This window comes from Anolis sagrei, chromosome 4, assembly GCF_037176765.1.
Source record: "Anolis sagrei isolate rAnoSag1 chromosome 4, rAnoSag1.mat, whole genome shotgun sequence".
Taxonomy (NCBI): Eukaryota; Metazoa; Chordata; class Lepidosauria; order Squamata; family Dactyloidae; genus Anolis; species Anolis sagrei.
Genome location: NC_090024.1, coordinates 248,729,903 through 248,745,743, shown reverse-complemented (window position 1 = coordinate 248,745,743; position 15,841 = coordinate 248,729,903). Strand labels below are relative to the sequence as shown.

At 46.2% G+C, this 15,841-nt stretch overlaps 1 protein-coding gene across 2 annotated transcripts in view; it reads left to right on the top strand.

Annotated features, from left to right (window-relative positions):
* The first annotated feature begins 8,666 nt into the window (after positions 1-8,666).
* The window catches only part of PCIF1 (phosphorylated CTD interacting factor 1), a 30,710-nt gene continuing 23,535 nt past the window's right edge, over positions 8,667-15,841 (top strand). Inside the window, exons 1-2 of one of the 2 annotated variants that reach the window (XM_067468336.1) lie at positions 8,667-8,786; positions 13,171-13,395. The gene's annotated coding sequence lies outside the window, so the exon portion shown is untranslated. The remainder of the gene's footprint in view (positions 8,787-13,170; positions 13,396-15,841) is intronic. The other variant, XM_067468337.1, reaches the window with a different exon arrangement.

Sequence of the window (15,841 nt, the reverse complement as noted above, 5' to 3'; positions counted from 1 at the left end):
CTGACCGCTGGTGATTTTTGTCAGTGCCAATTGTGTTTAAGTGCAGGCCAAGGTCTTGAGGCACTGCACCCAGTGTGCCCATCACCACTGGGACCACCTTGACTGGCTTGTGCCTGAGTCTTTGCAATAATAACAATAATGATAATAATAATAGTAACAACAACAACAACAGTTTGCACTGGCATGTCACACAGTTTGACTTGGAGGCTGCAAGGGAGAGCGTCCTTCAAAGTGCACAGCAACCCAACGGGACCAGCGCTGGACCTGGGCTCAGGCCATTCCCCCCTCCTCCTCTTTTTATGCTTTTCAATGGCACCATTCCCCCAAGTTTGGCCGTGTTCCCCACTTTGCTGCTTCCACAGAGTTTGGGAAGGGACTTTGGTGGCGGTGACGGTGGGTGGCCAAAATGCAAGAGCCAAATGTGGCCACCAAGGCTTCAGCTGCCCAACGAGGCATGAAGGCGGGCTGGCCTTGGTCTCAGCGCCAATTAGAGGGAGAGCGGCACTCCGGCCTATTTTGGGCCCATTGAGGGTGCCGCTGCCTCTCAGCTTTTGTGTGGCTCTAAGGAATGTGGGCGGCTTTAATTCTGAGCACGGCCTCAAGCCCCGCGACTGCAGGATTAATGCAGTTGGGCACCACTTTATCAGCCATTATTATTATTATTATTATTATTATTATTATTATTATTATTATTATTGGTTGTACCCGCCACGCATTGCTGTGGCCAACCTCCTTCTTTCTCTCCTTCCTTTGCCCCCTCTTTCCTCCCTTCCCTTTTTTTCTTTCCTTCTCTCCTTCCTTCCTTCACTTTTTGTTCCCATCCTTCCTTCTCTCTTTCCTTTTTTCCTTCCCTCCCTTTCTCTCTCCTTCTTTCCCGCCTTCTTTCCTTCCTTCCTTTGCTCCCTCTTTCCTTCCTTCCCCCTTTTTCTTTTCCTTCTACTTTCTCTCCTTTCGTCCTTCTCTACCTCTTTCCTTCCTTCCTTCACTTCTTGTTTCCATGCTTCCTTATCTCTTTCCTTCTTTCTTTCCCTCCCTCTTTCTCTTTATCTCTCTTCCCTTCCCTCCCTTTTTCTTTTCTTCCCTCCCTCTTTCTTTCCATCCCCCTCTCTTTCTTTCCCTCCCTCTTTCTTTTTCTTTCTTTCTTTCCCTCCCTTTCTCTTTCTCTCTTTCCCACCCTCTTTCTTTCTTTCCCCCCTTTCTTTTTCTCTTTCCCTCCCTCTTTCTTTTTCTTTCTTTCCCTTTCTTGCTTTCCCTCCCTCTTTCTCTTTCTTTCCCTCCCTCTTTCCCTCCCTCTTTCTTTCCCCATTTCTTTTTCTTTCTTTCCCTCCCTTTCTCTCTTTCCCTCCCTTTCTCTCTTTCCCTCTTTCTTTCTTTCCCTCCCTCTTTCTTTCTTTCTTTCTTTCTTTCTTTCTTTCTTTCTTTCCCTCCCTCTTTCTCTTTCCCTCCCTCTTTCTTTCCCCATTTCTTTTTCTTTCTTTCCCTCCCTTTCTCTTTCCCTCCCTTTCTCTCTTTCCCTCTTTCTTTCTTTCCCTCCCTCTTTCTTTTTCTTTCTTTCCCTTTCTTGCTTTCCCTCTTTCTTTCTTTCTTTCTTTCTTTCCCTCCCTTTCTCTTTCTCTTTCCCTCCCTCTTTCTTTCCCCATTTCTTTTTCTTTCTTTCCCTCCCTTTCTCTCTTTCTCTCTTTCTTTCTTTCTTTCCCTCCCTCTTTCTTTCTTTCTTTCTTTCTTTCTTTCCCTCCCTCCTTTCTCTCTTTCTCTCCCTCCCTCCCTCTTCCTTCCATCTTTGTCTGTATTGTTATTTACTTTTTTGGGGTTTTTAAGTCCTTTCTGCTGCTTTTTGGAAGGGGTTAACGAGTGATGGTCACTCGATGGCCTGAGAGGTGTCTTGTGTCCAAATTTGGTGTCAATTCATCCAGCGATTTTTGCGTTGTGTTAATCCCACAAACAAACGAACATTACATTTTTATTTATATAGAATCATTCAAAATATATATAATGCCCAGAATGGGACACAGTGTGATTCCAAAGGTGGTCTCACCAAGGCAGAATAGAGTATGGGGAGCATCTCATTGTTGCCGGTGTGCTGCGACCGTACCTCGCGAAGGCTGACCTGGCCGGGGTGGTCCATGCCTTGGTCACCTCTAGAATGGATTACTGCAATGCGCTCTACGTGGGGCTGCCCTTGAAGACGGCTCGGAAACTTCAATTGGTCCAGCAGGCAGCAGCCAGGATGCTAACCGGGGCTCATTATCGAGAGAAGTCAACCCTCCTGTTCAAGGAGCTCTACTGGCTGCCATTTATTTTCCGAGCCCAATTCAAGGTGCAGGTGCTCACCTACAAAGCCTTGAACGGTTTGGGACCATCCTACCTGTGTGACCGCATCTCCGTCTACGAACCCACACGTTCACTACGCTCATCTGGAGAGGCTCTGCTCATGATCCCACCCACGTCGCAAGCGCGTTTGGTGGGGACACGAGACAGGGCCTTTTCTGTGGCGGCCCCCCGACTTTGGAACGCCCTCCCAAAAGACCTGCTTAACTTATTTTGCTTAACTATTTTGATTTGCTTCTGTTTTGCTGTTGTGTTATGTTTTGCTGTACTGTGTCTCTGAGGCTTCGGCCTGTGTAAGCCGCATTGAGTCCTTCGGGAGATGCTAGCGGGGTACAAATAAAGTTAATAATAATAATAATAATAATAATAATAATAATAATACGCCGCCCTGTGTCACTGAAATGGGCTGAAATGGGCAGGATAAGAATGATGTAAATAAATAATAAATAAATAGCAGGAAGAGGTTGGACTAGATGCCCTTTGGGGACCCCTCTAAGCCTAGAACCTGGATAATATAGGAGTAATATTATCCTATATTACTAATTGATAATATAGGATAATATATTGCAATTACTAATTGATAATATAGGAGCCCCCTACTAACTGGTGCTCCTTGCAGGGAGGTTGGACTAGATGCCCTTTGGGGACCCCTCTAAGCCTAGAACCTGGATAATATAGGAGTAATATTATCCTATATTACTAATTGATAATATAGGATAATATATTGCAATTACTAATTGATAATATAGGAGCCCCCTACTAACTGGTGCTCCTTGCAGGGAGGTTGGACTAGATGCCCTTTGGGGACCCCTCTAAGCCTAGAACCTGGATCTTTCATTACGGGTTCGTAATGAAATAATAGGTCTAATTTGCTGTAATGAAAACACTCTGCAAAGCCCCAGCTGGGTGACCGCTCAGAAAGTATAAACACAGGGCTGGGCAGCAGGGAAACAAGCCCTCCGGCCTCCTCCTCCTCCTCCTGCGTTGGATGCCAAGCCTGGCCCAAGCCTCTAAAGGTCAGCCTTATTTTTAAGGATCCCAGCCTGTAATTTCTCCCGGGAAGAAACCACAAGGCGCATTCCTCGGCAGTGAAACCCTCCTTGTTTTCCATTGCTCCCGGCACTGCTGCTGCTGTGGCTAAATCTGGGCTCCAGAACCTCCAGCACTGCCCACCAAGGGATTCCCTCCATGGAATTAAGACTCGTGCGCCAGCTGCGACCGGACCTCGTGACGGCGGATCTGGCCAGGGTGGTCCACGCCTTAGTCACCTCCAAGTTGGATTACTGTAATGCACTCTACATGGGGCTGCCCTTGAAGACGGCTCGGAAATTTCAACTGGTCCAACGGGCAGCAGCCAGGCTACTAACTGGTGCTCCTTACAGGGAGCGGTCAACCCTCCTGTTTAAGGAGCTCCACTGGCTGCCATTCATCTTCCGGGCCCAATTCAAGGTGCAGAGCCCTAAATGACTGTGAGAGCCGTTCAGCAGTGGAACTCTCTGCCTGCCCTGGGGGGAGTGTGGTGGAGGCTCCTTCTTGGGAAGCTTTTAAGCAGAGGCTGGATGGCCATTTGTCAGGGGTGATTTGAATGCAACATTCCTGCTTCTTGGCAGAACGGGTTGGACTGGATGATGGCCCAGGAGGTCTCTTCCAACTCTTTGATTCTATGATTCTAAGGCAGAGGCTAGATGGCCATCTGTTGGGATTGCTTTGATTGTGTTGTATTGCATGTGAGAGGAAGCCACAGGGAGGAGGGAGCAAGCTTCCTTTCTGCTTCCCTGGAGACTAGGACGCAATGGAGCCATGGCTTCAAACTACAAGAGAGGAGATTCCATCTGAACATGAGGAAGAACTTCCTGACTGTGAGAGCCGTTCAGCAGTGGAACTCTCTGCCCCGGAGGGAGTGTGGTGGAGGCTCCTTCTTTGGAGGCTTTTAAACAGAGGCTGGATGGCCATCTGTCAGGGGTGATTTGAATGCAATATTCCTGCTTCTTGGCAGAATGGGATTGGACTGGATGGCCCATGAGGTCTCTTCCAACTCTTTGATTCTATGATTCTATGAAATGGTTTGGGACCCACCTACCTGCGTGACCACATTTCTGTGTACGAACCCACACGATCTCTTCGATCATCTGGAGAGGCCCTGCTCGTGCTCCCAACCCCTTCGTAGGCGTGATTGGTGGGGACAAGGGAGAGGGCCTTTTTGGTGGTGGCCCCTCAACTCTGGAACTTCATTCCCATAATAATAAATGCATAGCAAGTTTCAATGCAGGCTACTTACTGGTGCTCCTTGCAGGGAGCGGTCTACCCCCGTTTAAGGAGCTCCACTGGCTGCCATTCATCTTCCGAGCCCAATTCAAGGTGCAGGTTCTTACCTACAAAGCCCTAAATCAGTGGTTCTCAACCTTCCTAAGGCTGCGACCCCTTAATACAGTTCCTCATGTTGTGGTGACCCCCCAACCATAACATTATTTTCGTTGCTACTTCCTAACTGTAATTTTGCTCCTATTACGAATCATAATGTAAATATCTGATATGCAGGATGGATTTTCATTCACTGGACCAAATTTGGCATAAATACCTGATACACCCAAATTTGAATACTGGTGGGGTTGGAGGAGATGATGTTGTCATTTGAGAGTTGTAGTTGCTGGGATTTATAGTTCACCTACAATCAAAGAGCTTTCTGAACTCCACCAACGATGGAATTGAATCAGACCTGGCCACACAGAAATCCCATGAGCAACAGAAAATGCTAGAATGGCTTGGTGGGCATTGACCTTGAGTTTGGGAGTTGTAGTTCACCTAAATCCAGAGAGAACTGTGGACTCAAACAATGATCAATCTGGACCAAACTTGGCACGAACACTCAATATGTCCAAATGTGGACTCTGGTGGAGTTTGGGGGAAATAGAATCTTGACATTTGGGAGTTGTAGTTGCTGGGATTTATAGTTCACCTACAATCAAAGAGCTTTCTGAACCCCACCAATGACAGAATTAGGCCAAACTTCCCACACAGAACCCCCATGACGAACAGAAAATATTGTATATTCTGATGGTCTTTGGGGACCCCTCTGACACCCCTTCGTGACCCCCCCAGGGGTCCCGACCCCCAGGTTGAGAAACACTGCCCTAAATGGTTTGGGACCCACCTACCTGCGTGACCACATTTCTGTGTACGAACCCACACCATCTCTTCAATCATCTGGAGAGGCCCTGCTCGCGCTCCCACCCCCTTCGCAGGCGTGATTGGTGGGGACAAGGGAGAGGGCCTTTTTGGTGGTGGCCCCTCAACTCTGGAACTTCCTTCCCATAATAATAAATGCATAGCAAGTTTCAATGCAGCATACCTCATTAAAATAACAAAGGTTTAAAACAAGTCACCATTAGAAGTCATTGGTTTATTTTCTTTATTGACTTAATTGTTACTGCATCGCATATTAATCCTGATACAGAGATGCAAGGCGGCTGATTGAAAACGCAGCACAATACTATTTTAAAAAGGCAAATGCAGTAAAATACAGGGTTAGTCAAAATGCATAGGCCAATAAGCCATTCAATTGAATGGCTTATTGGCCTATGCATTTTGACTAACCCTGTACATACATATATATATATATATATGATCAAAATATGTGTGGTGGAACATAAAAAAATATTAAAATACACGTAAGGTGCTGGTCTTGACCTATAAAACCCTGTACGGTTCCGGTCCAGTGTATCTGTCCGAACGCATCTCCCTCTATGTCCCACCTTGGAATTTGAGATCATCTGGGGTGGGGGGTGGGTGGGGCTGCTCTCAACTCCACCACTGTCACAAGTGAGGTTGGTGGGGACGAGGAGCAGGGCCTTCTCGGTGGTGGCCCCTCACCTGTGGAACTCACTCCTGGGGGAAATTAGGGCATCAACATCCCTCCTCTCCTTCAGAAGGAAGGTAAAGACGTGGTTATGGGACCAGGCCTTTGGGCAAGCTGACTCCTAGATAAGGGTAACCAGACGAATGGGACTAATAGGACTGACAACTGTGGAATTGGAATTTGGACTATGAGATAGCGAACGCTGACTGTTAGGGCTTGGGCGGTTTCGTTTCGTTAATTCGTAATTCGTTAAAAATTCGTTAATTTTTTGTTAACGAAGCGATAACGAACCATTCTGGAGCAACTTAAAAACGAAACAAATTTTTCAATTCGTTTCGTAAATGCTTCGCATTTCGTTATGTATTTGTTTTGTTATTGGTTTGAGGTCGTTTCGTTATTATTTCCGCATGTCTGGGGCAAGTTTTATAGTTGTTTTTTGTTTAATTAGTGAAAAAAGAATTATAATATCACACCAACAGTCAACAACAGAGGGAGAGGGAAGCTTCAGAAGTTTTTTTAGCGTATTGCGCGATCGCGGCCGCCATTAACGAATTGATTTGTTATTGTTTCGTTATTGTTTTGTAATTTTTTTACCATTTATGAAATTTCGTAAATATCGAACTTTTTTTAAGGAAAATTTCAGAATTCTTTTAAATATCGAAACGCAAAAACCCCCAAAACACGAATCGATTTTAGCAACAAATTTTTCCGTTGTTACCCAGGCCTACTGACCGTCAATGAGGAGAAACTGGTTTGTATTGATTTTATTGGTTTTATGGTAGTAATGTAAGAAATGTTGTTTAATTGTTAATTGATATTATTTTGTTTTACTATTGTTTGTGATACGGGCATCGGATTGTGCCTTGTTTTTGTAAGCCGCCCTGAGTCCCCTTCGGGGTGAGAAGAAGGGCGGGGCAGAAGGAAACCAAATAAATAAGTAAATAAATAAATAAGGTACGCTCAAATGCAATACAGCTCCACTTCAATTAAAAAAAACGCCTGGCAAATCACTGGACATTTCATTAGTTTGAATAACTTCAATGTTGGTTTTAGCCTTATGTTTCTTTTAAATGGTTTTATGTTTTTGTCTATTGCGTTTTTATTATTTGGTGACTTGTCCAGAGCTTACGGGGAAAACAGGTGAGAAATAACATCATTATTAACCCATTCCACCTCTGTGGGCTCCTATATAATCAATTAGTAATTGCAATAATTACTTATAATTACTGTTATATAAATATAAATAAATAAATAACATCCTTAAGGGCTGAACCCATTGAGTCAGTGGGGCTCCTATATTATTAATTAGTAATTGCAATAATTTCTTATAATTACTGTTATATAAATAAAAATTACTGTTATATAAATAAATTAAAAATAAATAAATAACACCCTTAAGCGTTTAAACCATTAAGCCACCAGGGGCTCCTATATTATAGTAATTGCAATAATTACTTATAATTACAAGTAATTATAATTCCTTAGAATTAAAAATAATTACTGTCTAATGCAGCGATTACTTATAATTGCAATAATTACTTATAATCATAAGTAATTAATTATGACTTAGAATGAAAATAAATAATTATTGCCTAATGCAGCGATTACTTATAATTGCAATAATTACTTATAATCATAAGTAATTAATTATGACTTAGAATGAAAATAAATAATTACTGTCTAATGCAGCAATTATTTATAATTGCAATAATTACTTATAATCATAAGTAATTAATTATAATTACTTAGAATTGAAAACAATTACTGTCTAATGCAGCGATTACTTATAATTGTAATAATTACTTATAATCATAATTAATTAATTATAATTACTTAGAATTAAAAATAAATAACTGTCTAATGCAGTGATTACTTACAATCCTGTCATTACTGCATTACATCGCAATTCAAAAATTACTTAGAATTAAAAATAATTACTGTCTAACGCAGATATCTTATAATTGCAATAATTACTTATAATCATAAGTAATTAATTATAATGACTTAGAATTAAAAATAAATAACTACTGTCTAATGTAGTGATTACTTGCAATCCTAAGTAATCACTGCATTGTAATTGTAAGTCATTATTGCATTATCTTGCAATTCAAAAACCACAGCTTAATTATACTTTATATTTATATTAAATTATATTCTAATGTAGGTGTTAGTTGAATGGGTGCCAAGCCAGCCTCGAACCCGGTTCCCAGACGCTCCTGAGACGCGCATGCGCACGGCAGGGGAGAATCAGGCCGGGGGCTTTCCCAGTAGGGACATGCGCAGTCAGTCCTCACAGTGAGGGCATTCTTTTTCTTCGCAGTGGGGACGGACATGCGCAGTGTCCTCGCTGCGGGATCCTATTACGGCGGGTCGGCCGGGCTCGCGCAGGCGTAGTCGGCGCCCTCCTGCGCTCCGCGCAGGAGGGCGCCGACTACGCCTGCGCGAGCCCGGCCGACCCGCCGCAGGGCGCGTGGGCGTGGCCTGTCCGGCGCCTGCGCAGTGCTCGGCGCGGGTCCCGAACACAAGATGGCGGCGGAGGCTGCCAGGGTGAGGCGGCGGCGGAGGCGCGATGGCGGCGGGAAGGCCCGCGCGGGGGAGGAAGGTGAGGCCGGGGCCCGCGGGGGCGTCCGCGGGGGGAGGGAGAGGCCCCTCTCTCGCGGGGAGCGGAGAGTGGGCGGGCTGTGCGGAGAGGGAGGCGCCTCCTCCTCCTCTTCTGCCGCCGCCGCCATCTTGGCCCAGCCGCGCTCGTCCGCGTCGCCCGCGGGAGCGCGCCCCTTCCCTCTCTACTCCCCCTCCCTCGGTTGCCATGGCTGCAGAGAAGGAGCGCGCCCCTCAAGGCTGCCCCCCGGACCCACCGGCCGCGTCTTTGGGTTCCGCGTCTCTTTTGGTTCCGCGCTGTTTCCTTTCTTCTCTCTCCGTCCTCTCTCGGCCGCGGAGCCCGAGCCAATGGCCCGCATTCCGAGGCGGAGGGAGGGAGGGATGGGAAGAGGGAGGCAGGCCCAGCCCTCGCAGGGAGGCCCAGCCAATGGCGCCGCGGATCCCCGCCTCCGCCCTCGCGGCGCCCAGGCAGGCAAGGCAAGGCAAGGCAGGCCCAGCCTAGGCCTCGGCTCCTCCCCTCAGCATCCATCCCCGCGCCCGCTGGCCCAGCACGCCTCCCTTCTATTTTAAAAGCCTTCCTCCCATCCCTTGAGGATGAAGCCAAAGCAGGCCTCGCCCCCAATGAGGCCGAGATAATAAATAATAATAATGATAATAATAATAATAATAATAATAATGGGTTGTTGTAGGTTTTTCCGGGCTATATGGCCATGTTCTAGAGGCATTTTCTCCTGACGTTTCGCCTGCATCTATGGCAAGCATCTGTTGGAACAGACAGACCTCTGAGGATGCTTGCCATAGATGCAGGCGAAACGTCAGGAGAAAATGCCTCTAGAACATGGTCATACAGCCCAAAAAAAAAAAGGTTTATATATCTGTGGAATGATGTCCAGAGTGGGACAAAGGACTCTTGTCTGATGGAGCTAGGTGGGAATGTCTCAACTGACCACCTTGAATAGCATTTGATGGCCTGGCAGTGCCTGGGGGAATCTTTTGTTGAGAGGTGATTAGATGTCCTTGTTTGTTTCTCTCCTGACATTTCGCCTGCATCTATGGCAAGCATTCTCAGAGGTAGTGAGGTCTGTTGGAATTAGGAAAAGGGGTTTATATATCTGTGGAATGATGTCCAGAGTGGGACAAAAGGCTCTTGTCTGCTGGAGCTAGGTGGGAATGTCTCAACTGACCACCTTGATTAGCATACAATGGCCTGGCAGTGCCTGGGGCAATCTTTATTATTAAAAAACTCTAAAATTACAACAGCACATCAACAGAGAGGAAACAAACAAGGACATCTAATCACCTCTCAACAAAAGATTCCCCCAGGCTCAGCCAGGCCATCCAATGCTAATGAAGGTGGTCCCCGCGCCCGGACCAGGCGCCCAGGCCCCTCGCAGGCCCAGCACGCCTCCCTTCTATTTCGAAAGGCGTCTCCCAGGCCTCCCATCGCTTGAGGCTGAAGCTACAGCAGACCTCGCCCCCGATGAGGCCGAGTTAATAAATAATGATAATAATGATAATAATAATAATAATAATAATAATAATAATAATAGTGGGTTGTTGTAGGTTTTTTCGGGCTACATTTATTTATTTATTTATTTATTTACTTACTTTATTTGTATACCGCTCTTCTCAGCCCTTAGGCGACTCAGAGCGGTTTACAACAGTTTAGATATACAGAATACAAAATCATTATGCATTTAAAAACAATTGCTAGTATTATATTGCATTACATTAAAATATTATATATATTATATGTATATACAATATATTATATTATAACATATTATTAGAATAGCACATGGCCATGGTCTAGAGGCATTCTCTCCTGATGTTTTGCCTGCATCTATGGCAAGCATCCTCAGAGGTAGTGAGGTCTGTTGGAATTAGGAAAAAGGGTTTATATATCTGTGGAATGATGTCCAGAGTGGGACAAAGGACTCTTGTCTGCTGGAGCTAGGTGGGAATGTTTCAACTGACCACCTTGAATAGCATTTGATGGCCTGGCAGTGCCTGGGGGAATCTTTTGTTGAGAGGTGATTAGATGTCCTTGTTTGTTTCTCTCCTGACATTTCACCTGCACCTATGGCAAGCATTCTCAGAGGTAGTGAAGTCTGTTGGAATTAGGAAAAAAGGTTTATATATCTGTGGAATAATGACCAGGGTGGGACAAAGGACTCTTGTCTGATGGAGCTAGGTGGGAATGTCTCAACTGACCACCTTGATTAGCATACAATGGCCTGGCAGTGCCTGGGGCAATCTTTATTATTAAAAAACTCTAAAATTACAACAGCACATCCAACAGAGAGGAAACAAACAAGGACATCTAATCACCTCTCAACAAAAGATTGCCCCAGGCTCAGCCAGGCCTTTCAATGCTAATGAAGGTGGTCCCCACGCCCGGACCAGGCGCCTAGGCCCCTTGCAGGCCCAGCACGCCTCCCTTCTATTTTGAAAGACCTCTCCCAGGGCTCCTTCCTTCCCAAAAGCAGGCCTCGCCCCCAGTGTGGGCGAGATTAATAATAAACAAATATAAATAAATAAAGGAGGAGACCATGAAAATGAACAAAATCTGGCTACCAGTATTAAAAAACTCTAAAATTACAACAGCAAAACAAGAGAGAGGAAACAAACAAGGATATCTAATCACCTCTCAACAAAAGATTCCCCAAGGCTCAGCCAGGTCTTTCAATGCTAATGAAGGTGGTCCCCACGCCCAGACCAGGCGCCCAGGCCCCTCGCAGGCCCAGCACGCCTCCCTTCTATTTCGAAAGGCCTCTCCCACGGCTCCTTCCTTTCCAAAAGCATGCCTCGCCCCCAATGTGGGCGAGATTAATAATAAATATATATAAATAAATAAATAAAGGAGGAGACCATGAAAATGAACAAAATCTAGCTACCAGTATTAAAAAACTAAAATTACAACAGCAAAACAACAGAGAGGAAACAAACAAGGACATCTAATCACCTCTCAACAAAAGATTCCCCCAGGCTCAGCCAGGCCTTTCAATGCTAATGAAGGTGGTCCCTGCCCCTCGCAGGCCCAGCACGCCTCCCTTCTATTTTGAAAGGCCTCTCCCAGGCCTCCCATCCCTTGAGGTTGAAGCCAAAGCAGGCCTCGCCCCCGATGTGCCCGAGATAAATAATAATAATAAAAATAATAATAACTTTTGTCCTGTCAGGAGCGACTTGAGAAACTGCAAGTCGCTTCTGGTGTGAGAGAATTGGCCGTCTGCAAGGACGTTGCCCAGGGGACGCCCAGATGATGATGATAATAATGCATATCAACAAGGTGATAACAAAAAACGAAAACAAAATAAACAACAACATTGAACAGTATCTAAAACAACATCAGAACCAAACAACCAGAAGCAAAGTTCAGTGCCTTGTCAAGGGTGGACAGACTGGTGCCACATCAATATCTAATATTAGTTGTAATACACACAACTTATGATATAGTGCATTATATTATATAATACTAATAGTATAATATACTGGTAGTGTATTATATATTTTGTGGTATAATAATATACTCATTGTATATAGTACAATATAATAATACAATAATTGTGTTTAATATACAAATTTAAACCAAGAATATAATATAATAATGTATAAATATGTGAGAGGAAGCCACAGGGAGGAGGAGGGAGCAAGCTTCCTTTCTGCTTCAGAATCCTAGAATCCTAGAGTTGGAGGAGACCTCCTGGGCCATCATCCAGTCCAACCCCATTCTGCCAAGAAGCAGGAATATTGCATTCAAAGCACCCCCGACAGATGGCCATTCCAGCCTCTGCTTAAAAGCTTCCAAAGAAGGAGCCTCCACCACACTCCGGGGCAGAGAGTTCCACTGCTGAACGGCTCTCACAGTCAGGAAGTTCTTCCTCATGTTCAGATGGAATCTCCTTTCTAGTCCCTGGAGACTAGGACGCAATGGAACAACGGCTTCAAACTACAAGAAAGGAGATTCCACCTGGACATTAGGAAGAACTTCCTGACTGTGAGAGCCATTCAGCAGTGGAGGCTTGTTCTTTGGAGGCTTTGAAGCAGAGGCTGTATGGCCGTCTGCCGGGGGTGATTTGAATGCAATGTTCCTGCTTCTTGGCAGAATGGGGTTGGCCTGGATGGCCCACCAGGTCTCTTCCCACTCTTTGATTCTATGAATAATATATTATTGTGGACCCCATGGGACCACAAAGCTTCAGGAACCTCTTCTGTAGCTCCCATTTGACCTGGATGAATCATAGAATGATAACAGAGTTGAAAGAGACCAAACGGGCCATCTAGTCCAACCCTTCTGCCATGCAGGAAAAGCACAATCAAGGTACCCTTGGCAGATGGCCCTGACAACCCCTTCTTTCCTACCTTCCTTCTTTCCTTTTTCCTTGCAGCCCTGCGCCTACTCCGGCTGAGCCCCCACTTGGCATGAGGCCCTGGCCTTCCTCCTCCCTCCGAGAGACAGAGCTGGGCTGCCTGGATCCCATCCGCCGGCCTCTGGAGCAAGTAGGACTGCGAGGGGTTGGGGGCCTGCTTGGGGCCGCTGCCGAGCCCCTCTGCCCCCTTCCCCGCCCCACAGAGAAGACTAATCTCCAAGCTCTTCAACAGCACCTCGCCCTGTGGGTATCTTCTCCCGTTTCTACAAAAATGCACACGCTTTGCAATGCCTTGCCTTTCACGCTGCCTGTAGTCTCTGGAAAGCGTTGGATGCTTGCTGTGCTGTGCTAGCCTCTGTGTTCAGCCCCCCCCCCCCCTTCTTTGATTAAACTGGGCAGTGTTTATGCTGCGCTCCACGGACTTCACTAGTGTTCTGGTTTTCCTTCCTGCCAACAGAAAGAGTGGGGGTTATTTATTTATTTTGTATCAAAAGCATTGCATAAATTAATATAAAGTGATAAAAATATAATATCTTTTGACCAAAAACGGGCAACAGCAACAGCATTGTCTGTAGCCTCCAACAATCCCTCCTCTGTACATGAGGCAGGGCGTAGTGGACAAGCATACAGATGCGGAGTTGTCTATTCTGCTCCACAGTCACACAAGGTGTGGGATTTTTTTAGGTCATGCCATTTTGCCAGTTGGCCTTTTGATCTGCCCACTCCGCTTCTGAGTCTGTTCAGAGTGGGAGTGGAAAGGGGTTTGTCCACCTTCCAAGCCTGATGGGCAGACCACATAATAAGGCACATCCCTCAAGACCAGGAAAGGGCAAATTCCATCCCTCCAGGTGTTTTGGACTTCAAGAGCTGTTAGGAATTGTGGGAGTTGAAGTCCAAAGCACCCTGAGGGAGGGAGGGCCCAATTTTGCACATGCCCACTCAAGTCTTTGAGAAGCCACCCTGTCTTCTCCTAAGGAACCCTGAGGTCCGTGGCTCTTTAAAAAGGGAGTTTCAGAAGCTCCAGTGCCACCTTCACTCCTGTCTGTGGCACTGGACGTGGCTAAAATCTGTAGGGATGGAGGAGCCCTTGGAGTATCATGAGGAGGGTGACTAAAATGATAAAAGGTCTGGAGAACAAGCCCTATGAGGAGCGGCTTAAGGAGCTGGGCATGTTTAGCCTGAAGAAGAGAAGGCTGAGAGGAGATATGATAGCCATGTATAAATATGTGAGAGGAAGCCACAGGGAGGAGGAGGGAGCAAGCTTGTTTTCTGCTTCCTTGGAGACTAGGACGCAAAACAATGGCTTCAAACTACAAGAGAGGAGATTCAATTTGAACATGAGGAAGAACTTCCTGACTGTGAGAGCCGTTCAGCAGTGGAACTCTCTGCCCCGGAGGGAGTGTGGTGGAGGCTCCTTCTTTGGAAGCTTTGAAGCAGAGGCTGGATGGCCATCTGTCAGGGGTGATTTGAATGCAACATTCCTGCTTCTTGGCAGAATGGGGTTGGACTGGATGGCCCATGAGGTGTCTTCTAACTCTTTGATTCTAGGATTCTATGAAAGGCCCCTGCCTGCTCCATGATAATCTGGTCCCAGCATGGCTCCAGTCTTCTGTCTGCGGTGACCCTTGCCGGTCCTTTCCCTCTAAGATCTCCTGAGGAGGAAAAAGCAGGAAGAGCCGTGGCTGTCACTCCTGGGCCGTCAGCTCCCTCAGGCGGAAGCCATACTTCGCGTGGCTTTGGAAGGTCATGCTGTGGAACCCATGTGAGGCTGGCCAGTCCTGAGGCTCACCTTGATTGGAGGGAGGGGAAGAGGGGCAGAGATATTTTGGCTCTCCTTTAGAGTGGCCTCGTTCCCCCTCCTTCCCATCTCCTGGCATCAAGGAGGCACCTCAGGCAGGACTTCTTTCCCAGAGAGCGTGGGAGTGGCTCAGGTCTCTTGCCATTGAAATAGGAACCTCTGTGGGAACCAGTGTGTTTCTGGCAGACGCACCAAAGGCGGGGCAGGGCTGGGAAAGCAGAGGGAGTCGTCCCGTCCTCCCCCCCCCCACTCGCCCTTTTTCCTTTCCAGGTGGAGAGACTAGGAAGCAATTGATTTTTTTTCCTTTTTCAAGAAAATGTATTTCATAGAATCCTAGAGTTGGGAGAGACCTCCTGGGTCATCATCCAGTCCAACCCCATTCTGCCAAGAATCAGGAATATTGCATTCAAATCACCCCTGACAGATGGCCATCCAGCCTCTGTTTCAAAGCCTCCAAAGAAGGAGCCTCCACCACGCTCCAGGGCAGAGAGTTCCACTGCTGAACGGCTCTCACAGTGGAACTCTCTGCCCCGGAGTGTCTTTGCAGTTCAACTGATCATATAAAAGCATACATTAAAAATGTTTATATAGTTGTGTGTGCTATAGTTTCACCGTTCATTGCAGTTACATTCCAGAATCCTGTAAAAGAGTTCATGGTGTGTTGTCCTTGTGAAGGTAACGCAGTGAATCTAACGTTTACACCGATGTCACTCTCATAACAACCTCTCCAGAGCTGTTGTCATCTGATGATGATGATGAAACAGCTGATTTTAATGTGGAGATAACGGATTTTAGTGTTTATGTATGTTTATAGTTTATTTTGGAGCCCCTGGTGGCACAGTGGGTTAAAGCACTGATCTGCTGAGCTTGTTGATCGAAAGGTCGCAGGTT